This window comes from Suncus etruscus, chromosome 1 (assembly GCF_024139225.1).
Source record: "Suncus etruscus isolate mSunEtr1 chromosome 1, mSunEtr1.pri.cur, whole genome shotgun sequence".
Classification (NCBI taxonomy): Eukaryota; Metazoa; Chordata; class Mammalia; order Eulipotyphla; family Soricidae; genus Suncus; species Suncus etruscus.
The window spans coordinates 108,018,498-108,039,260 of record NC_064848.1 but is presented as its reverse complement, the minus strand read 5'-3'; the positions used below and the strand labels follow the sequence as shown (position 1 = coordinate 108,039,260).

The window sequence follows — 20,763 nt, the reverse complement described above, 5'->3', positions numbered from 1 at the left end:
TCAAATCATTTTTTCCAAATATTTCTGGTGATCTTACACAAATTTATGATATACTTATTAAAAAACCTACAAGACCAATAGTGGTAATAATGTGAACTCAGGAGTTAAAGTAATCAAATCAGTAAATCAAATTACTGGTTTACCTGGGAACTTGTTTTAAAGTTACGTTTAAAATAGGAAATCAATAGTGTAAGTTTACTTTAGAGCAAATCTAGCTATATTACGTTGTCCAGAATCTAATAGTTTTTTCTATTACTAAGAAATAGCTATATTCTTTGAAGAAGCATACCCTCTTCTTGAGATAACAAATTAAAATGGCATGTGAAGAAAAAAAACCTGAAATTAGGTCTTTATAATTCTAAAGCCATGTCCTTTCTATCACAGCACACCATCATTTACACTGTTATGTTACGACAATCTTATGAAATCTCTACTTAACAACAGATTTTTCTGCAATAGAGGCAACAGCTAATTTAGCACACATTGTAGCAATTTTCAGTATGTCTAACTTGGGTACCATAAAACTCTCTCTTTAAACTTTTATTTTGTGAATAGTTATTTATCTCTGCCAGAGTTACATTCCCTAACTTGAGGAATAAACTATTCATATGCAATCAGAAACTCAGAACTTAAAACAGCTCAGTAAGCATTTGCTCTTGTTGAGTCTCCAGAAGTTGTTTCCTAACCACACTATCTCACTGTTTACAAAGCAGTTAGACTCTCCTTACTTTACTCCCAGCCTTTGAGAAGTTCCTAGATTCTATACTGCATCTTCACAGAAAACAAAAACTATTCTGAGAAAAAAAACTAACACAAAGTCTGAAAATGGAAACAGAAGGCAGTAATTCCTCTAGGTACTGGAAATTTGACATTATCCTTTCCATCTTTCTGCATTTGTTAAAACCAAGTTATCTAACTACTTAGCTAAAACCACTAAGCCAACTGTTGAGAGTACCATGTAGCTAAACTCATAAAACATGTTTAAAAGAAATATATTATCTTTAAGGGAAGATAGTCTGTTAATAATAATATAATACGAAGGGAGCTAGATAGGTTCCTTTAAAGATAGACACAGAATGACAACAATATTCAGCATCCGTGCTATAAGCCAAGATATGACTCTCAATTTGTCCTTTCACAGACAATCAATCAATTGCTGAGTCTTGCTGATTTACCTCTAAAATAACTTGTAAAGCCATCATTTCTTCTTCATCCTATCATCACTCCTTAATTTCACACACACTCACATTATGTTGTCTCTGACTGGATAACTATATAAACATCACAACTGCTCTTCCAACCTTAAGTTTTATCCTTTATCCAAATATTTATTAAATGTTGAAAATCTTGGGCAATATAGAAAAGTCTGTATGCTAAAAACAAGGAATATGGCGCTACCGGTACATACCTTCATTGTAAATCAAATAGAATTATCATATCAGTTTTCTTAATTCTATTGAGTTAACTCCAATCCCATAGCCGTCATGGTCTGTTTTATACACAAGTATCCTATCACACTTTAAATCTATTCAGTCACTATTTTCTAAAACATTACTTTAGATCTTTGGATAGAAATCAAAGGACATTTTAAAAATATAGAGAACAATGCCATGGTAAAGAATATAGAAAAAGTTATTCTCTTTTTCAATGTTTTATGTATAATCATCATAATAAAATATGATATGATATTGCAGAGTGTCATCATTACTCTGTAGTTCATTCAAGTATTCCAACATGTGGCATGGAAGGGGTTTTACAACCATTTTTAAAAGTTTCACTTAATAAAACCATTTTAGACTAACAAAAATGTTACGTTAAGGTCATTCATTCACGTCCAACCATTGCTTAGACTTTAAAACACCCAAATTAATATTTTCTCCATAACTTCATGTTTGCCAGTATTATTGCCCAAATGTTTAAAAAATCTTAGTTTGTCACACTTCTCAGATATAGTCATGCTCACTTTCTTTGTCATATATACCTTCCCTCCTATATTTTTCCTGTTTTAAATACCTGAAACATTTTTTGAAAAGAGTTAAATATTTATTAACAAATGTAAATTTAACAGTACAAGAAGAAAGGAGTTTCCTTCTTTTTAACTTTTTTATATTAATAATTTTTATTTTGACCAAAGTGGATTACAAATCATTCATAGTAGTATTTCAGGTACATAGTGATATTGAATCCGGGGCATTCCACCACCAATGTTGTCCTCCCTCCACCCCTGTTCCCAGCTTTCATCCCATATCACCCCTCCTTTGCCTCCAGGGTTGCTAGTACAAGTGGTCCCTTCTGTGTCTAGCCTGTTGTAGATTGGATATCGTTTCTGTTGCAGTTGGCTTTGGATCTGGTGTTCAAGTCTGATCATTTTTATTTCTACTCAATGTTCATACAACTGTTTGGTCTTGGTTCCCTCCATTATTTCCCCCTCAATTTGTTAGGCAGAACAAATTGGTTCAAGTTATGTATTTGTTTTTGAAGGTCAGAGAAAAGAAAAAAGAAGAGAAAAAAGGGGGAGGGCAAAAAAATAAAACAAGCAAATAAACGGGAGGAGTCCTTCTAGAGACTATAAATCTCATTTTAAGAAAAGAAAGAAAAAAGGAAGGAAAACATAAAAATAATACAAGAAAAATAAAACCCAAAATAAACCAAAACCAAACAGAACAAAAAACCCGAAAAGCACCACAGCAATACTGACAACCGAACACTAACCACAGTCCTGAAATAGAGAAGGATCAAAGCACAGGTAAAAAAAAAAAAAAAAAAAAAAAAAGAAAAAAGGGCAAAGAAAGAAACCTAAATACCTGAATTTTTGTGTGAAATATTTCCCGATTTTTCTATGAGAAACGGGACTACAAAAATATACACTGTTTTGCTAGAACTGAGTTAAGCATAAAATTACACATGTCTAATCTTTGCATTACAGATGGATGCAGACTAATTTATGTATGATATGTACAGAAACCTGGTTTAGAGGAATTAAATAGTTGATGATGGATCCCAGATAGGGTGTGGTAGAGTGAGGATTAGGATCCATTCAGGGAAAATTACTCAAATTCATTTTCACATTATTACTCATTGAATATAATAATTTCTACCATATTAGATTAAACCAAACTTTTTTGTGATTAACCCTTGTAACTTTTAAAACTTACTTTAGAAACTTCCATAAGTCTTTAGACCGACCAGAATATTATGAATGTTCTGTAAATTTTAATTGCGTTTCCAAAAGTAATTTTTTTTAGCTAATCTGAGCAATAGCTAGAGAGAAGGGGAAATAAGATATCTGTACTAGAATGTGCCAATGTCTGGATTTAATTATTTTTCATTTGCTTTAATTCATTCACTACTCTTTTGAAGAAAACTATAATAGACTATTATGTTTTACTCAGTTATTCAGAATACTTTTATGGTAAACAATATTTTATTATCTCTATATTTTATTTTTGTAGTTTATAGTGGAGGTAATTTCTAAGTAAATGGATATTAAGAACTCAGACATATAAAAGACAAACCCATATTAGTTAACATTACTTTCAGCAGACATCACATTACTCTATAAAATAGCTATTCTCTGATTTTCTGCATTTACCATGTTTTGAAATGGTGACAACTGTTAGCATTCCCTGCCAGGACAGAGGATATCATGATTGAACCACTTTTATGCAGCTAGACTACTCCCTTTCTAAAATCAATACAAACTATTCCTTTGCAGATCATATAATTTATGGATATTAATAAAAAGAAGTGAAGATAATAATTTGTATAAAGCTCATTTTTATCAAGTAATCTATCAATATAGAAGAAATTGAGTCAATACACATCAAAGCAATGATGGCTAAAAATAAGCAATGTGCCATTTTGGAAAATATTTCCTAGACAGAAAGTCAACAGAAGACATTTAACAATAATATATTTCTTGATTATAATCAACCTTTTACTATTGTGTGTCTAATTGTACTCAGTCTCCATTTCTGCCAACTCCAAATAAAAGTTTTGACTAAATGGTATGACAATTCTGATATTAATATTTTATCATTTTAGAAAGACTTCTACAAACTCTGAAGTCTTTCTAATTTTATCTACAATGTACTTCTTTCCTTATAACATTTTCATTCCTAGACATGTACCTAACCTAGTATCTAAGAAATAATCATGTAATTTCTAAATAGCAAGAATAACTAATTAACTTTCCATTTGTAACATTATACTTTGCTTGGAAATTTACCCAATAAAAGTATGTCAATAAAGTGAAGGAAGAAAAACAAAAAACAATTTCAAGAAGCATTTCATTTTGTGTTTTGACTAAAATTATGCCTCTGTTTAAAGTCCATAATTAAATTGAAAAGTCTAACTTTGGGGCTGGAGTGATAGCACAGTGGTAAGACATTTGCCTTGCATAAGGATGACCCAAGACGAATGCAGATTTGATCCCCGGTATCCCATATGGTCCCCCAAGCCAGGAGCAATTTCTGAGCTCAGAGCTATGAGTAACCCCTGAATGCCAAAATAAACAAATAAACAAACAAAAAAGAAAAGTCTAAGTTTTGTTCTTAGAAAAGAAACATATTTTTCTTGATTAAAATTTACAGAATATAGGGACTGGTGAGGCGGCGCTAGAGGTAAGGTGTCCGCCTTGCAAGCGCTAGCCAAGGAAGGACCGCGGTTCAATACCCCATCCCATATGGTCCTCCAAGCCAGAGGCGATTTCTGAGCGCTTAGCCAGGAGTAACCCCTGAACATCAAATGGGTGTCGCCCAAAAGAAAAAAAAAGTAAAATTTACAGAGTACAAAAGTAGATAATTTACTTCCTTATGCAGAATACATTATACATAAAGTAAAGCAGTTTAGACATCATCATAAATTAGATAACATTTTGACCTCAGATTTCCATTCTCTACAGAATATCACTAAAGGTCAGGTCTTGGGGTTACAAAAATATTTCTTCTCTCAATATATTTAAAAGAATAGATAAGTTTATTCAGACAAATATAAAGCAAGCTGTCCTATCCTGTCATCATTCTTGATTATTTTTATTCTTCGAAGATTTTTGCCGGTGAAGCATATATGGAAAATGTAATATTCCCTATAATGGAATTTTCTTAAATTGTCTTTGTATTATCCTTTCTTATATTATTTTTATTTAGTATATTTTTCTTACATATAATTTATATAATCAATATAGTTTATAGAAATGAATATCATCTCATGTTTTCCTTTACATTTTCTATTTTGAAGAATTTATAGTGATTATAATTAAGAATATAATTGGGAATTCTATTTTGTTCTAACTATGTAATATGTATTTTTAAAGTGAACACAGCTTCTATCAGAGGGAGATGATATAAGATCAGTCATAAATAAACTTCAGCACCTTTCCCTTCATCCAGTTTTACAATAACACAAATTCCTCAGCATAAAAATGTTTACTGCCTCTTTATTTCTGCTTTTGAATGCCAAACAAAACTTCATTTTGGATCTAAGATCCTGTATTTAGTCTTGAGTATTTTTATCTAATTTTGTCATGAGTGGATAATGAGTGGATAATCTTAAAAGTTACTATTATTTATGTCTAAAAATAATGCAATGGGTTTAATTTGAATTTAATTTTATGAATGTTAAACCAGATCTCCAACTAGAATTTCAAACAGTGGTTAAATAGCAATGCTGTTTTAGTAATGGTACAAATTGTATAATGTTTAATATTATTCCTTTACACATAGGAAGAAATATTAAAAGGCCGAGAAGGTACACTTTCCTTGTTTTAAAATATTATTTATATTTTAAGTAATATACCATATTATTTTTTTATCATGGTCTTTATTTCATGCATAAAATATTTTATAAATCTCAAGAATGATGATATTAATGTAAAAGTATTTTAAGTAATAATTTTGCAAAGACAATAATAAGGAACTTTATAAAAAAAGTTGAGTAATGGTTACTTTTAGTCTCAGTTGGAACAAATATGATTTGTATTTTGGTTATGGAAAAAGACTTATTATAAATCAGAAAGTTATACAACACTTCCCTAAGAATATCATCTCAGATCCTTTTTATGGCCTTGAGATAGGTATATATTTGTTAAATAATACAGGAAATAAAACCATAAATAAGTCCATAAATTGGAAAAATTAAAAATTGAAATTGACATTTCTATATAATTTATATGAAAGAACATAAATAATAGGAGATTTATAAATTTACATAACCAGGGGCTGGAGCAGTGGCACAAGCAGTTGGGCATCTGCCTTGCACACGCACTAACCTTGGATGGACCAAGGTTGGATTCCCCCCCACCTCGGCATCCCATACAGCTCCCCATGCCAGGAGCAATTTCTGAGCATATACCAGGAGTAACTCCTGCATGCCAATGGATGTGGCCCCAAAGCAAAAACAAACAAAATAAACTATATAACCTATAAAAGCTAGTATCTAGAATATAGAATCCAGTAATTAATTACAAATTAAATTATGAGATCCCATTAAATATTCAGCAAATTAACTTATTTTATTATATAAATTATCATAATTTCCAAGATGCTTGTTATGTAGATAAAATTATAGGCACTTTTATGGATTTCTAGAGGAATCATAAATTCACACAACTACTTTGGAACAAGTATGATTTTTACCCTTTCAGTCTGAGCTTTAGTCAAGTCAATTGTGAATTATAAACCACAAATTTGTACAAAAATTTTCATAAAGTTTTGTTCATGACAACTCCAGACTAGAAATGAACTGCATGTCCTTTATAGGTAAGTGGATAAGCACTTATGATATTTTCATGCAACGGGTACTACAAAGCAATACAAAGAATATACTTTCTTCTATAATCATACATTAATTCCTAAAATAAAAACTTAGCCCTTAAGTAAAACGGTAAATATGTTTTCTTCAGTAATTCATTTTTATACTATTTAAATGGCAAAATTAATCTATGGTGTCAGATATCAGGAAGGTAGGAGAAGAAAGACAATGGGAGGATGAAAAAAACCTAAATTTTTCAACATGCTTGGTATTTATCAAGCATGGTGTCTCTGTGCTAAATTACATGATACACATGGACACTAAAGATTCTTGTAATTTTTTTTCTGTTCTATTTGGTTTGTTGAAAACTTTTTGAAATATTTTAAAAGAGAAGTGGTATTTAAATCTAGACATATTCTAAATCATTTCGTGTCCATTTCCTCTTTTGTTAATAAATCACCATAAGCTTTGAGACTTGGAAAAGAATAAATTTATTTTTTCACAATTTTGAAAACCAAAAGTCCCAAATCAGAATGACTGGGCTGAAATGGAGGTGTTGGCAGGTCCACAGTCCCTTTGGATGCTCTAGGGAAGAATCTGTTCTCAACTCTTCCAACTTCTGGGTCTACTGACATTCCTTGGCTTGAAACAACCTCACTCCTTTGTGGTCACAATGTTTCCCCATTTTCTCTGTCAAATAATTCTGTCTGCCTTTTGCTTTTAAGAAAATTTGTGAATGTATTTAAGGCTCAGCTGAATAATCCAGGAAATATACCCACCTCAAAAATTTAAATGTATTCTAAATATCTCTAAAATCAGTATTGCCATGTAAGATTATCAGTAATAGGATCCATGAATTAAAAAGCATCTATCTTTTAGGGAGTTACCATTCAGCTTACCACACACAGTGTCATCATTAAAGTAGTCATTGTTGTTTTTTTCTTTTGGGGGGGGATTGGGTCACACCCGGCAATGCACAGGGGCTACTCCTGGCTGTATGCTCAGAAATCGCTCCTGGGAGGCTCGGGGGACCATATGGGAAACTGAGATTCAAACCACCGTCCTGCATGCAAGGCAAATGCCTTACCTCTATGCTATCTCTTGGGCAGCAGTCATTGTTTTCCTCACAGGGAAAATTAAAACTGATCATGAGAATCAGCTGACTGGTTTGCATGGGCCAAAAGGGAGAAATTACATCTTTGTAGATAATGGTATCAGAACATATAGAGAACAGAAGTCACAGTCAAAATGGCAATTAAAGATGACAAGGAATGATAAATGGTTTATTAGAATTCAAACAGTAAAAAATAAATTGAAATGTATCTAAGATATGTTATATTTTCATGCAAATAAAAAGACTTAGGAGAAAAGATGAATTGATAGTTCTTAAAGAGATATATAAAAATTGTTTCCAGATGAGTATTACAGAGAAGACACTCCTGTTTTGATTTTACTTCCTCTGTCTTTAAATTCTCTTATAGAAGTGCTCAAGCTGCTAATGAAAACACCTGGACATATTGTTACTAGAGACCAAGCATGTCATCATCACTCTGGCAATGCAGCTGAACTCAGAGGCAAGGGCTGAAAAGGAGTTTCAGTTAGTACTTTTCCCAGTTGAATTTCTCAAGAATGGAGAATCGGGATTCTTGCCTGTGACCATTCCTTTAGTTATTGGTAAATGTACAATTTACTCTCTGATCTCATCAATGTTACTGGATGAAAACACAAATCTGTCCTTTTGAAATAACTTGTTTTCATTTACAATCTTCTTAAAAGAAGATTCTTTACTAATATACAAATAAAATAAATTTATTGACATAATTCCTATCATGAAAACTCAGGCTGTAATGAAATTAGAAAAACAATTCTGTTCTAATATTGAAAGAGCAGGTATCTGCAATCAAAGTGATCCTACAAAATATGTGCATGACAATCCATTATTGACAATATTCATAAATATAAAGCACAGAAACTCAATCTAATCAGAAAATAGAAAATGCATTAATTTATTATTAATCATCAATAAATAAGCTGATTTTATTAAATTAGCATAATGTAAATAAGATAATAAAGCTATCATCTATCATCCTGAAAAATTAATTACATAGTCAGGTTTCTGGTAAAAAATCATTTGTCATGAAATCTTAGAGAAACTTGCACTGTTCCTCATAATGCCATCAAAGACAACGGTAGAAAGCTGGTTTGGGGGCTTTTGTTTCTTTGTTTTTATAATTATTTATTTATCCATTCATTTGTTTGTTTTGCTTTCTAGATCAGACCCAGCAGTGTTCACAGGTTACTCCTGACTCTGCACTCAGGAATTACTCCTAGTAGTGTACGAACCTAAGTGCCATGTAAGGCAAGCACCCTACCTGCTATATCACTCTGGATCCCAGAAAGCTTTACTAAATGCCCTCATCTGTCCTTTATGCTTGTTCCTTTATGGTTAACATTCAAAGTTCCCATGACTTTGCACAAGAATGGCATTAAAAATCTATAAGGGGCTGTAAACAGTACAGAGATTTTTTTTTTTGACAGTGCTCAGGGTTACTCCTGGCTCTGCACTCAGAAATAACTCTTGGAAGGCTTGGGGGACCAAATGGGATGCCAGGAATCAAACCTGGGTAGTCCAAATGCAAGGCAAATGCCCTACCCACTACAGGGTAGGTCCCCAAGAGTACAGGGATTAAATCTCCTGCACCAAGAGTACAGGGTTAAGACATGTACCCTGTATGTGAATAAGCTTGTTTCATTCCCACCTGAACATCCTAGGTTGCACCCAAGAAGTACTGAAGCACCACCAGGGTAGTGAGCCAAGAATTGTCAGGAGCCAAGAACTGTCAAGTGGGCCAAGAACTGTCAGGAGCAGTCAGTCCCAGGGGAAGGGAATAATCAAAAAGGCTTAGAATGTTTAAGGACCACACCTGATCCCCAGAACTGCCTGGTGCCCTTACGATCATATTTGGAGCAGTTACGTAGAATACTGTGTGTGATAGAAAAACCCAAAAACATTCATATGGACATTTTCTTTAAAATTATTTTACTTTGAAGCAACACTCCTACACTATCCACACTGGGAGAAGGGGATAGCATAAGTAGTTCCCATGTTAAAGGTCACAGCGTTATGTTGAAGCTAAATTTGAGGTACTTTCTACTGAGCCAGAAATAAACCTCTTAACTGTTGAATTGTGAAGGAGACCAAGATTCCTTTTTTGTTTTGTTTTGCTTTGTTATTGGGCTACACTCAGCAACACTCAGGTTACTCCAGGCTCTGCACTCAGAAATCACTCCTGGCAGATTCCAGGGACCATATGGGATATTGTGACTTGAATCTGGGTCAGCCACGTGCAAGTCAAAAGCTGACACACTGTTCTTTCACTCCTGCCTAGACCAAGGTTCTTAAGAAACCTTAAGCAAAGGAAGAAAGGACTTTTCAATATTCTAGTAACTGCAGAAGTACATTGGTGTTTATTAGCTAAATATGACTTGTATGCATTACACTCATTGCTGGACATTTTGCTTCATGGTGTTATAGATATATTTTTCAAGTTATTAATCCAAATTAGTTATACTATAATTAATTCAAAACTTATTGCCAAAATATCTATTTAAAAGATAAAGATAAACTTTATATATTTTATACAGGTATCATTACTTTACTGCTTTTACTTTTTATTGCTCTAGTGGTTTAAAACTCTGAATGTGAAGCAGCATCAATTGCATATTTAGATGTGAGACAATACATAATTAGACCTTTTTAAACTAACATTTTGGTAATGTTTCACACTAGCCTATTGTCTACTACTATGTCACTGCATTGAATTACAGTTTAAACAGATCTAGAAGATCTTTATGGTCACTTCTAGTTTTTAAAATGTGAATAATAATAAAAGACGACAGTATTCAATGTATAAGCCACATTTTTCTAAACCCTTTATAACACTAATCTTCAATAAAAAAATCTTATCTTCATCAGAAACACAAGGAAAGAGCCTTTATAATTCAATGAACTAGACATGTTGGTCATGAAAGAGAAAGTCAGTAATAACTATTCAAGACAACTGACATAAAAGAAGATTGTCTTTGACAAACTAACAAATAGAATACATTTATATTTATATACCTGAGGAATATGCAGCACAAATGTTTCAGTAATTGTCCCACATTCACAGCATATGATAAGTGGCAAACAGGATTGGGCCCATGGACCTACGTCTTATTCATCATCCTGGACAACTGCAGTAGAATCAACATGATGCAAACTTACGAAAAAATTTAATTAAAAATGGCAAAAAAAGAAAGAAATTAGAGGGCAAGTGGGGTAGGCAAACTGGCTGTGGTAAATACTTTGCAAGCAGGAAGCCCAAATTAGATTCCTGGTCCCACTTGTACCCCATCACAATTAGGAACCACCTGAACAGAGCAATAAGTTGGGAGTAGCCCCCAAGGGACCATTCAATAAGATCCAAAAGCAAGCAAATAAAACCAAGGAAGACTAGAATAATAGCAATTATCTTTGAAATATTCACTTAAGTCCAAATAACTGGGTTTGTTTGTTTTCATTTGTTTTGATTTTGCTGGTTGGATTTTACTTCATGACATGTAGTTCTTTTTAAAAAATAAACCTATTGTAGTCACTCTGTATTTTAATGGTACTTGGGTGTATTTGACTGTCTTGTTACCATGCTTTATATGAATTATATCACTTTTGTAAATTTATTACTTCTTAAAAGGAGGCCGGCCATATGTAGGAAATATCTTCAGAAAATACTGTTATTAAGAGTCTCATTAAATAGCAAATGGATTTTCACATTTTTAGTTCTTTTTTTTTTTAATTTTTATTGTGACCAAAGTGCATTACAAATCTTTCACTGCATCATTTATGGTACATAGTGACAATGAATGAGGGGCATTCCCACCACCAGTGCTGTCCTTCCTCTGCCCCTGTTCCCAGTATGCATCCCATATCTCCCTCCTCTACTCCCCAGTATGCTAGTGCAACTGGTCTCCACTTTACAGCTTGTTGTAGATTGAGCATCCATTCCACAGTCATTGGAGATAAAAAGGATAAGAAAAAGGGGAGAAAAAATTTGATGACAACTACCAAAAAAAGAAAGGAGAGAAAAAAAAGAAAGAAAAATGGAAGAAAAAAGAAAAAAATGGACCTGGCAAATAGAAATAAAAATAAATCTCTAAGTAATAACCACAAAAGTGAAAAAGAATGAGAAAAGTGGAAGAAAAAAGGGAAGGAAAATAAAGTCAAAAACTAACAAATCAAAACAAAACAAGAAGTAGGGGTGCTGGAGTGATAGGGTTTGGCGTTCCCCTCACTTTTTTTTTTCTTTTTGCATAGGCACAGTAAGCATTGGAGAAGAAAGGGAATTCCCGTGGCCTAAGAGATTCAGGGTTTCTCCATCCTTGAAGCATACCATCATGGGATCAACCCCTGGCTCCATATATACTCATTACCCCATCCCAAAGGCTTTTTTGTGATGCCAGGAACGTTTCCTCTTGGTTGTGTGTGAGAAAATCAAGCCACTGTAGCTAGCAATCTTGGTATTTGCGCAGGTTATAGGTCAGGGTCTAGGATAGAGTCTCTAGGTTCTAGAGGTTCCTATCCATCATTGTTGTGGTGTTCAGTCTTCTGTAACACTTGTTCCCTGTTTTCGTTCAGTCCCTAAGCCAAAGCCTAGGATATTATGGATCCAAAGGTTCTGCTCAGTCTCTGTTGTCCAAGTTGGACCTCTGCAATAGGACACCTTGTTGTTGTTGTTATTGTTGTTGATGATGTTTTTATGTGTCCTGGACTATAGCCTATAATATATCAAAAGACTTAATTGGGAGTCTTATATTGCCTATGGAAGCTCAATACCTGTATAACAATACATCTTAAGATGTGTATTCCTAAATATACAAATAGCCTCCTCCACTACTTGTTTTATTCGAATAACTTTTCTTTTTAACTAAGTTTTATTTATTTGTTCTATTTTAATATATACATCTTTTCTCTATCCTTACTATTTTTGGTGCTGCTTGGTACAAAAAGCCTTGAATGGGATAAAAGCTCAGAACAAAACCAGACGACAGAGACTGTGTGTACAGCCTGTCATCCTTACCCAGAATAGCACCAGCAACACAGTATAGCACCATACGTTTTTGTATGGGCACAGTAAAAAAAGAGGAAACCATAGACACAGAAACAAGATCTTATCTTCTAGGTATAAGAACTCACTTTTTATAGCAGAAGGGTGCCTCCCATCCTGAACATGTGTCATGTGGATACAACCAGTCCTCAGGAGATTGGACAGTGTTAGTCTAATCTGAACCCCCAGATCCCAGACGTAGAAGTGATACAGCTCCGGGCAACACCACCAGGAACTAAGCTCCATTGGGAGATTTGTAACACTACTCTGGCACCAACTTGTGCCAGTTTTGATATGACAACGAGGAAAGGAAAACTTGACCTAAGACCAGGCTGTCCATCACATCACCTAACACTAAATGGAAATCAGAAGAGATGTCGTCCTTTGAACTGTGAAAAATAAGAGCACCAACAACAGAAAACTGACTTTGACAACTGTGACTGAACAGAGCCTACCTTGGGATTAATAAGGAAAACATTTTTAGTTCTTAATATATATTTTTTATTTGGCTGTTCTTATGAATCCGCCATTAAAAATATCCAGTTGTGGGCCCGGAGAGATAGCACAGCGGCGTTTGCCTTGCAAGCAGCTGATCCAGGACCGAACGTGGATGGTTCGAATCCCTGTGTCCCATATGGTCCCCCGTGCCTGCCAGGAGCTATTTCTGAGCAGACAGCCAGGAGTAACCCCTGAGCAACGCCGGGAGTGGCCCAAAAAACAAAAACAAAAACAAAATATCCAGTTGTTACAATTAAACATAGGTATCCATATAATTATCTGAATTTAGAAAATAACTATTTTAAGGCTTCATTTTAGGACAGTTGCTAATTCTATCCATGTCCTATGTTTAGCTGATAAAACATGATTATGTCTAATACATAATAGCATTCACTCAAAGAAAAAATAAACAGAACTACAAATTAATGTAAGCTAACAAAAAGGAGCATTCAAAATAATGGTTATGCTTCAGTCAGAGAGTTCCAAGGGCTGAGGATCTTGCAATGGCTGGGCCGAGTAGTTTAAAAGAATTGCTTATGCTGGTAAAATGAGTACTCTGATTCAAGGTTTAAAGATTAAAAACAAAGGAACACTATCAATATTAGCTCTTTGCTGAAAAAATTGTTAAAAAGTTTTTCATATTATCTTAATGTGGCCTGTTAATGGGATTCACTACCTGCATGTCTCTACAATGAAAGGAGCTAGAATGGGCAAGAAAAGGGACCTGATCTTTTCTCGATCTGAGAGCTGGGGCCCTTGGCGAAAGGACCAAGGGAACTCCTCTATACTATGCTTATGCCATCAGGAATTTCAAACGTTCTCTTCCTTAATGTCCACTTCATTTGCCTCCCCTATGCTTTGGAATGAAAATTGCAGCCCTGGAGACATATCATGAAGCAAAATCAACATTTGACCCGTCCTCCCATTCCTCCCCTCTTCCTCCTATCTAATTCATTTCTAACAACCACATGCCAATGTATAATGAAATTAGGAGTGTGCATACACTGATGCCCTAAGCTAAAAAATTTCACCATTAATATTTGTTAAAGAAAAGGTAGCTTCTCTTCATTGTCACATATATCTTCATTAAGTTAATTCCCAAATTTAGACATTTCTTCAAATTTCCTTTTGCCTTATGTCTTTACCTATATTTCTTAAAGTCAATATTCTTATTTCCAAGATTTCATAAATTTGGGTACTTTTATGGTCTTTAGCAGGAGTAGCTAGAAATTCCACTGAGTGCTCACATATATATGCTTAATTCTAGGAAAATATCATGAATCGAATTTAATAAATATTTGGCAACTAAAGGTAAAACTAGAAGAAAATTAAGAAAAAGGAAAAGGTAAGAATACAGTGCATGATACACAAACAGGTTAAAAAACGCTTAACATTAGATAAAATGTTACTTACTTTACTATCTTATTTTTTGGCATTGTAAACCAAGGTCTATATTTTCCCCAGTATCATACTGCTTTTTTTTTTTGTATGATTTAGTAATAATATATTTATGTACCATGATCAAGGTCAATATTTTTTAGTGTCTCTCATCTGGTACAAAGGGTCATTTTTTAGCCTATGAGTACACTGGGGAAAAATAAAAAGTTAGAAGTATTTATATATATATCAAAATTATTTCCTAGAAAATATTACCTTATATTCTTTTAAGAAAAATGAAAGACATTCTTGCAATAATTTTCAGAAACAAAAGAGAGGAGGGCTGGAAGTTCCAGCTCACTACATGAAGCTCACCACAAACAAAGAGTGATGAGTGCTGTTAGAGAAATAACTACACTGAGAACTATCATAACAATGTGAATGAATGAGGGAAGTAGAAAGCCAAAGTATAGCGAGGGTGGGTGTGTAGAGGAGGGAGATTTGGGACATTGGTGATGGGAATGTTGCAGTGGTGAAGGGTGGTCTTTACATGACTGAAACTCACCCACAATCATGTTTGTAATCAAGGTGTTTAAATAAAGATATTAATTAAAATAATCAAAATAATAAATGAAGATGTGTTTGGATGAGATTAATTGCGCTTAGAATCAGCACAAAAATATGTCAAAGAAATAAAAGTTCCACTGTTAAATAAGCAAACTAAGTCCCACCCCCCAAGAGCTACCCACATACCAGTGTCTTTACTGAATAAACGTTTGATAATAACCTGTTATTAAAAGTGTTACTTCTAAATAATTCTAAGGATAGTCTATGTTCATAAATTAAATAATTGAATTAAAAATCCTGATAAGTTTTTGTGAAAATGTTGAATATTCAGATATGGAACTCTGATTATAGTGTTTTTAACTTAGCTCTTGTTTTAAGTAAGATTGCCAATTTAAAAGATGTCTGTGAAGAATTCAATCACTCTTACAGCACTGCCATACTGAAAATACCTTTAGCATTTTCTACTCCAGGCAGTATAGACTAAACTTTTTCTGTATTTTAGTTTGGCTTGAATAAAAATTCTTCTAAGAAGACTCAATTCTAAGATTCTAAAAATCTCAATATAAGCCACTGAACCTCAAACTCTTTGATTGGGACTCAAGAATAAATCCATTAACTTTTTACAAAGCTAATGGCTTTCATGTAGGTTCGAGAGTCTCTGATCTATATCTTGATAAAACAAATATGTTTGTCTGCTTGGCATTCCATCTGGCTTAGTTAATGCATGACATACAAGAAAATAGTCGGTTATGCAGATCCCCATATATATTCCACCAGAAAAACCCCAATAATGGATAGCAAATTAGAGTTGATCTTAAGGCAAATTAAAATTTATAGCTTTATTTTATAAAATCACTATGTGATTTTTATAGCTGATGAAGTGATAAAATAAATGATAGATATCAAATATTGGTGTTTATACATCATAAATGCTCAAATAAAAAGGTATAAAATTAATGGAATTATTTTAATACCTACAATAATAAAACCAAAAGCTTGAACTATGTCAGGTCAAGTCATTCAAGTTACTGAAGCTTCTAGGTGGAATCAGAGAATCATCTCATTTGCATCTTCTCACAGAATGTTTCACCTGATCAAAGGTCTATCAATTTTACTTAGAATAATATGAATTAGAGGTAGCTCTAAATTCACATTTTGTGATTTCAGGAGTATTAATTTAGGAAGGAAACAAATATTCCCAGTGACATTAAGTCACAACATATTTGAACCCTAAGTATGCAGAATTGTATAATCTAAAGAGAATCAAGTTTTGACTTTGAGCTTTTACTTTTCAGGATTTCTCTCCTCTTTTACTTTCTGTCACCATTTGAAACTTTTAATTAAATGTTTACCTGAAAATAGGAATATAGCATATTTTCATAAATCCAAAATAACTAATTAAAATAAAAAATGAAGATTATTTTGTTTTTCCTCTACATTATGAAGTGTTTAATTCACAGATGAGACCTTATAATGTTATCATCAGTTTCTATGTAGACAAAGGTATTTATGTCTTTATTGTTTTTAATGGTGGGCTATACTAATAGTGTTTATGATTTATTCTGGTTCTCTACTCAGGGATCACTCCAGGTGATTTCAAGGGACCATATGGGAAACCAGAGATTGAATATGGATTAGCCAAAAGCATGAGCAAGAATACCTACTGGCCCAGAGATAGAAACTAAGATAATTTTTCCTCCTTTGTATTTATAGATATAGAAATATCTTCCTTTCTGTATATCAAAATGTAGTGGCAAAATTTAGAGGCGTGTAAAAGAATTTTTAATTAATTAATTTATTTACTTATTTTTGGTTTTTGGGTCACACCCCGCAGTGCTCAGGGGTTACTCCTGGCTCTACACTCAGAAATTGCTCCTGGCAGGCTCGGGGGACCATGTGGGATGCCAGAATTCGAACCACCAGCCTTCTGTATACGAGGCAAATGCTTTACCTCCATGTTATCTCTCCAGCCCCCATGTAAAAGAATTTTTAGTTGATTTGGAATACTTCCAAACAGACTCCTACAATAGAAACTAGATCTGCTCTGTATGTTCATTTTCATCCTAAAAAACCTTCATGACGCACCATTAAGCATTTTATAAGTTCACAAATGCCTAAAAGTGTCTCTCTGAGCAGGCTAGCAACAAGTCCTCTCTAAAGACTACATACTGGGTTATGTAAGAGCTGAGTTCTACATGTTGAAAAAAAGCAATCAAAAAAGAAAGATGAGTCAGATGTAAAGTTCATCTGATTTTTGGTGCATGCCTTTTCTATGCTAACAACTGTTTAGAGAGACCTAACATTTGAGGCATAGCACCCTGTCTTTTTTAAATTTTGCTGACAACCTTCACTAATATGTCTCTTGAGTTCACTGGATAGTAAGTTCTTCTCTAAGACAAGGCACATGGCCTTATTTGGTGTTGAGAACTCAGCTTTCAGCTCCATGGCTGGCACAGAAAATGTTTCTGAACTGAACTGAAATTTAGAAATCTCTAACACCTTTCGCATGTGTTTCAGTTTAGGAGTCCCTTTGTAAGTTTTCCAAAAACTCTTTATCATTTAAGTGATTTGGCTTTCAAAAACATTTCATGTATGAATCTAAAATCTAAAACTCAGATTTAAATTTGGGAAATATACTTAATTAAAAGGAACATATTTATATTTCAACTAGGTAAATATACATAGACTAGTTTCTTTTTTTTTTTTTTAATCACACTTACCACCCAGGAATAATACTATTTCCTGAGAGAAAATACCTATTATCTATATATTTTTTTAAAGAGAAACCACTCAGACTACATCCTCTCCCTCTACCCTGTCCAAAAGGAAGGGAAGAACAATCATCAATGACAAAGATAGTCGTAGAAGCAACACCTAGAGCTGGCTTCACTCTCAGGAGAAGATGCCCTGGCTCCTCCTTGTGGTTTCAGGTGCTCTACACAATCAGAGAAGTAAAACCTTTAGAAAAGTGATATCAAAGTATAGTACTATACTATAGAAATGATTCCTGAAAGTATCGTCTTCTATTACCTACTTCTTATCAAATAAATGATAGCCATTTCTGTACCCCAATTTTATAATCATAAAAATAAGTTTTAAAATAAATAAATTTTAAAGTTTTTCTAATATACAACTAATTTCTGAATTTGACCATTCAGATTTTAGGAATCTGAGGCAAAGAGATAGTACAATGGGTAAAGTGTTTGTTTTGCATGTGGTCAACCCAGGACCCACTCTGGTTCAATCCCAGGCTCCCTTATAGTCCTTGAGCCTGCTGGGAGTGATTTCTGAGCAGAAATCAGGAAAATAAAGCCAGATGTAACCCTTAAGCTCTGCTGGGTGTAGCTCAGAAAACAAACAAATAAATAAATAAGATAGATTTTAGAAATATATGAATATTGTTTCCTTATAATAACTCACCACTAATTTTCAAAGTAAAATATCATCATAATTTTGTCAATATGAGGCTCAGGACATACAATAAATCCAAATGTATGAACTAAAACAATGCAGAAAAACTGACCTAATGTGCAAAATCTAAATAAAGCCTGAGTTTTGTCCAAACCCAAGAATTACATAGATATATGGCAAATTGATTGTACTAAAACAACCTCAACCAGGGAGTGAGTACCAAAGTTAATTGAATGAAACCTTGAGTGGAGATTTGAGATCCCAAACTGTAAAGGTCAAGGGCCTAGAGCCATTATTCTTCCAGCAGTAGCAGACCAGCAATGGCAAATATATTCAATCAGCAGGATAGAACAGTCAGTAAGAGGCCACCCACATAAACCTTTGTTTACTTGCTTGGGTCTTTCACAAAATACCATGAAGACAGGTGGTATGGTGCTTGAAAAATTTTGTTTGTAGAGACCTACTGTTTGGTGAGTGCTTTTACTTCTATTGAAATCTGAAAAACATACTTCAAACATTTCTTCTTTTATTTATGTTTGTATATTTAGTGTCAGTACTGTTGACATAGCTTTCTGTGTGACTTTAAATCAAAGGCAACTTGATGAAATCAGATGGATTTTCACTTAATTAACAAAGATCATTATCCAATTGACCAAACACAAGAAAATTAGGACTTACTTATATGAGTATTCTTGTGATACTTTATTTCTAGGAAGCAGTATTACTGGATGAATTTTAAATATAAAGTATATGAAAAAAATACTTTTCCCTAATTTTATCCAAACTTTGATTTTGATATATACTAATCCAGTAATTATTCCTAAATCAAAGGAATGTTTTTAAAATAATGCTAAAGAACCTTCAAATGGCATTGCTTCAGAATTATCTGTCTTAAAGATTAAGGATAAAATACATCATAAATAATTTTCTACTTGCAATAACTTATAATGTGAAAATAAAATACTCAGTTATACTCGTCATTTAATAGCATGATGTCACACATTTCCTTGTAATGGATTTCAATATTCTAGACCTGCTTTAAAGACCCAATAAAATACTCAAATTTTATAAGTTACTTCATTTTATGTCTATATCACGTTTTATGAGAAGTATTTTTGGCAATACATCAAGTCAAATATATACTAAGCCAGAACAACATATATTAAATAGATATATTAAAATGACTAAAGCCTTTAGAAAAGTGATATCAAAGTTGAAAAATATCAAAAGATGTAACACTTTTGAGCACACTTGGTGGTGCCCAAGGTTTACTTCTCCCTGTGTTCAAGTATCACTTCTGCTCAGGGGATCATATGCAGTAACAGTGATTGAACCAGTCTTGACAGGATTATATGCAATGCAGGTATCTTAACCTATGTATTACCTCTCCAGACTCAGCAAGGGTTTCTATTGTTTGTTTGTTTTTTTATTTTGGAGTCACACCCATCGATGCTCAGGGGTTACTCCTGGCTATGCACTCAGAATCGCTCCTGGCTTGGGGGACCATATGGAATGCTGGGGCTTAGCACATAGCAAGGCAAACGCCCTACTGCTTGTGCCACTGCTCCAATCCCAGATTCAGCAAGTTTTAATTACTTGAACAGTTTAAAGATTCCAGAGTATTTTTAGAAATATTTTCTCTATCAAACTGTCCAAAACTCTCTAAGATAGAGCATGATTTGCCAATAAAAAATTCTCAGATTATTGATCAACATTATATCATATGGTGCTAGTTAGGCTAAGTTTAAAGAAACTGTATGGTATCATCAGTGTTTTCTATAATCTTACAGTTCAAATTTGGATTTTAGAAGACCTATTTACAGACAATATCACACTAATAAATTTCTTGATTCAATAAATCATCTGGATTCATACTTTTATAATCATTATTTTAATTGGTATTTATTTTTTATCATTCTTTAAGAAGTTATGTCATTTATTAAATCCAGTTTTTTTAAGCAGATTCCATGATGACGGCCTTACATAATTATAATTAGTTCTCCAGCCAGGTTTTAGG

General features: G+C 33.4%; 1 protein-coding gene and 1 pseudogene across 1 annotated transcript in view; both read right to left on the bottom strand.

Moving 5' to 3' along the window:
* The window catches only part of SEMA3C (semaphorin 3C), a 198,077-nt gene that overhangs the window by 110,432 nt on the left and 66,882 nt on the right, over positions 1-20,763 (bottom strand).
* On the bottom strand, positions 18,121-18,358 carry LOC125995256 (uncharacterized; annotated as a pseudogene).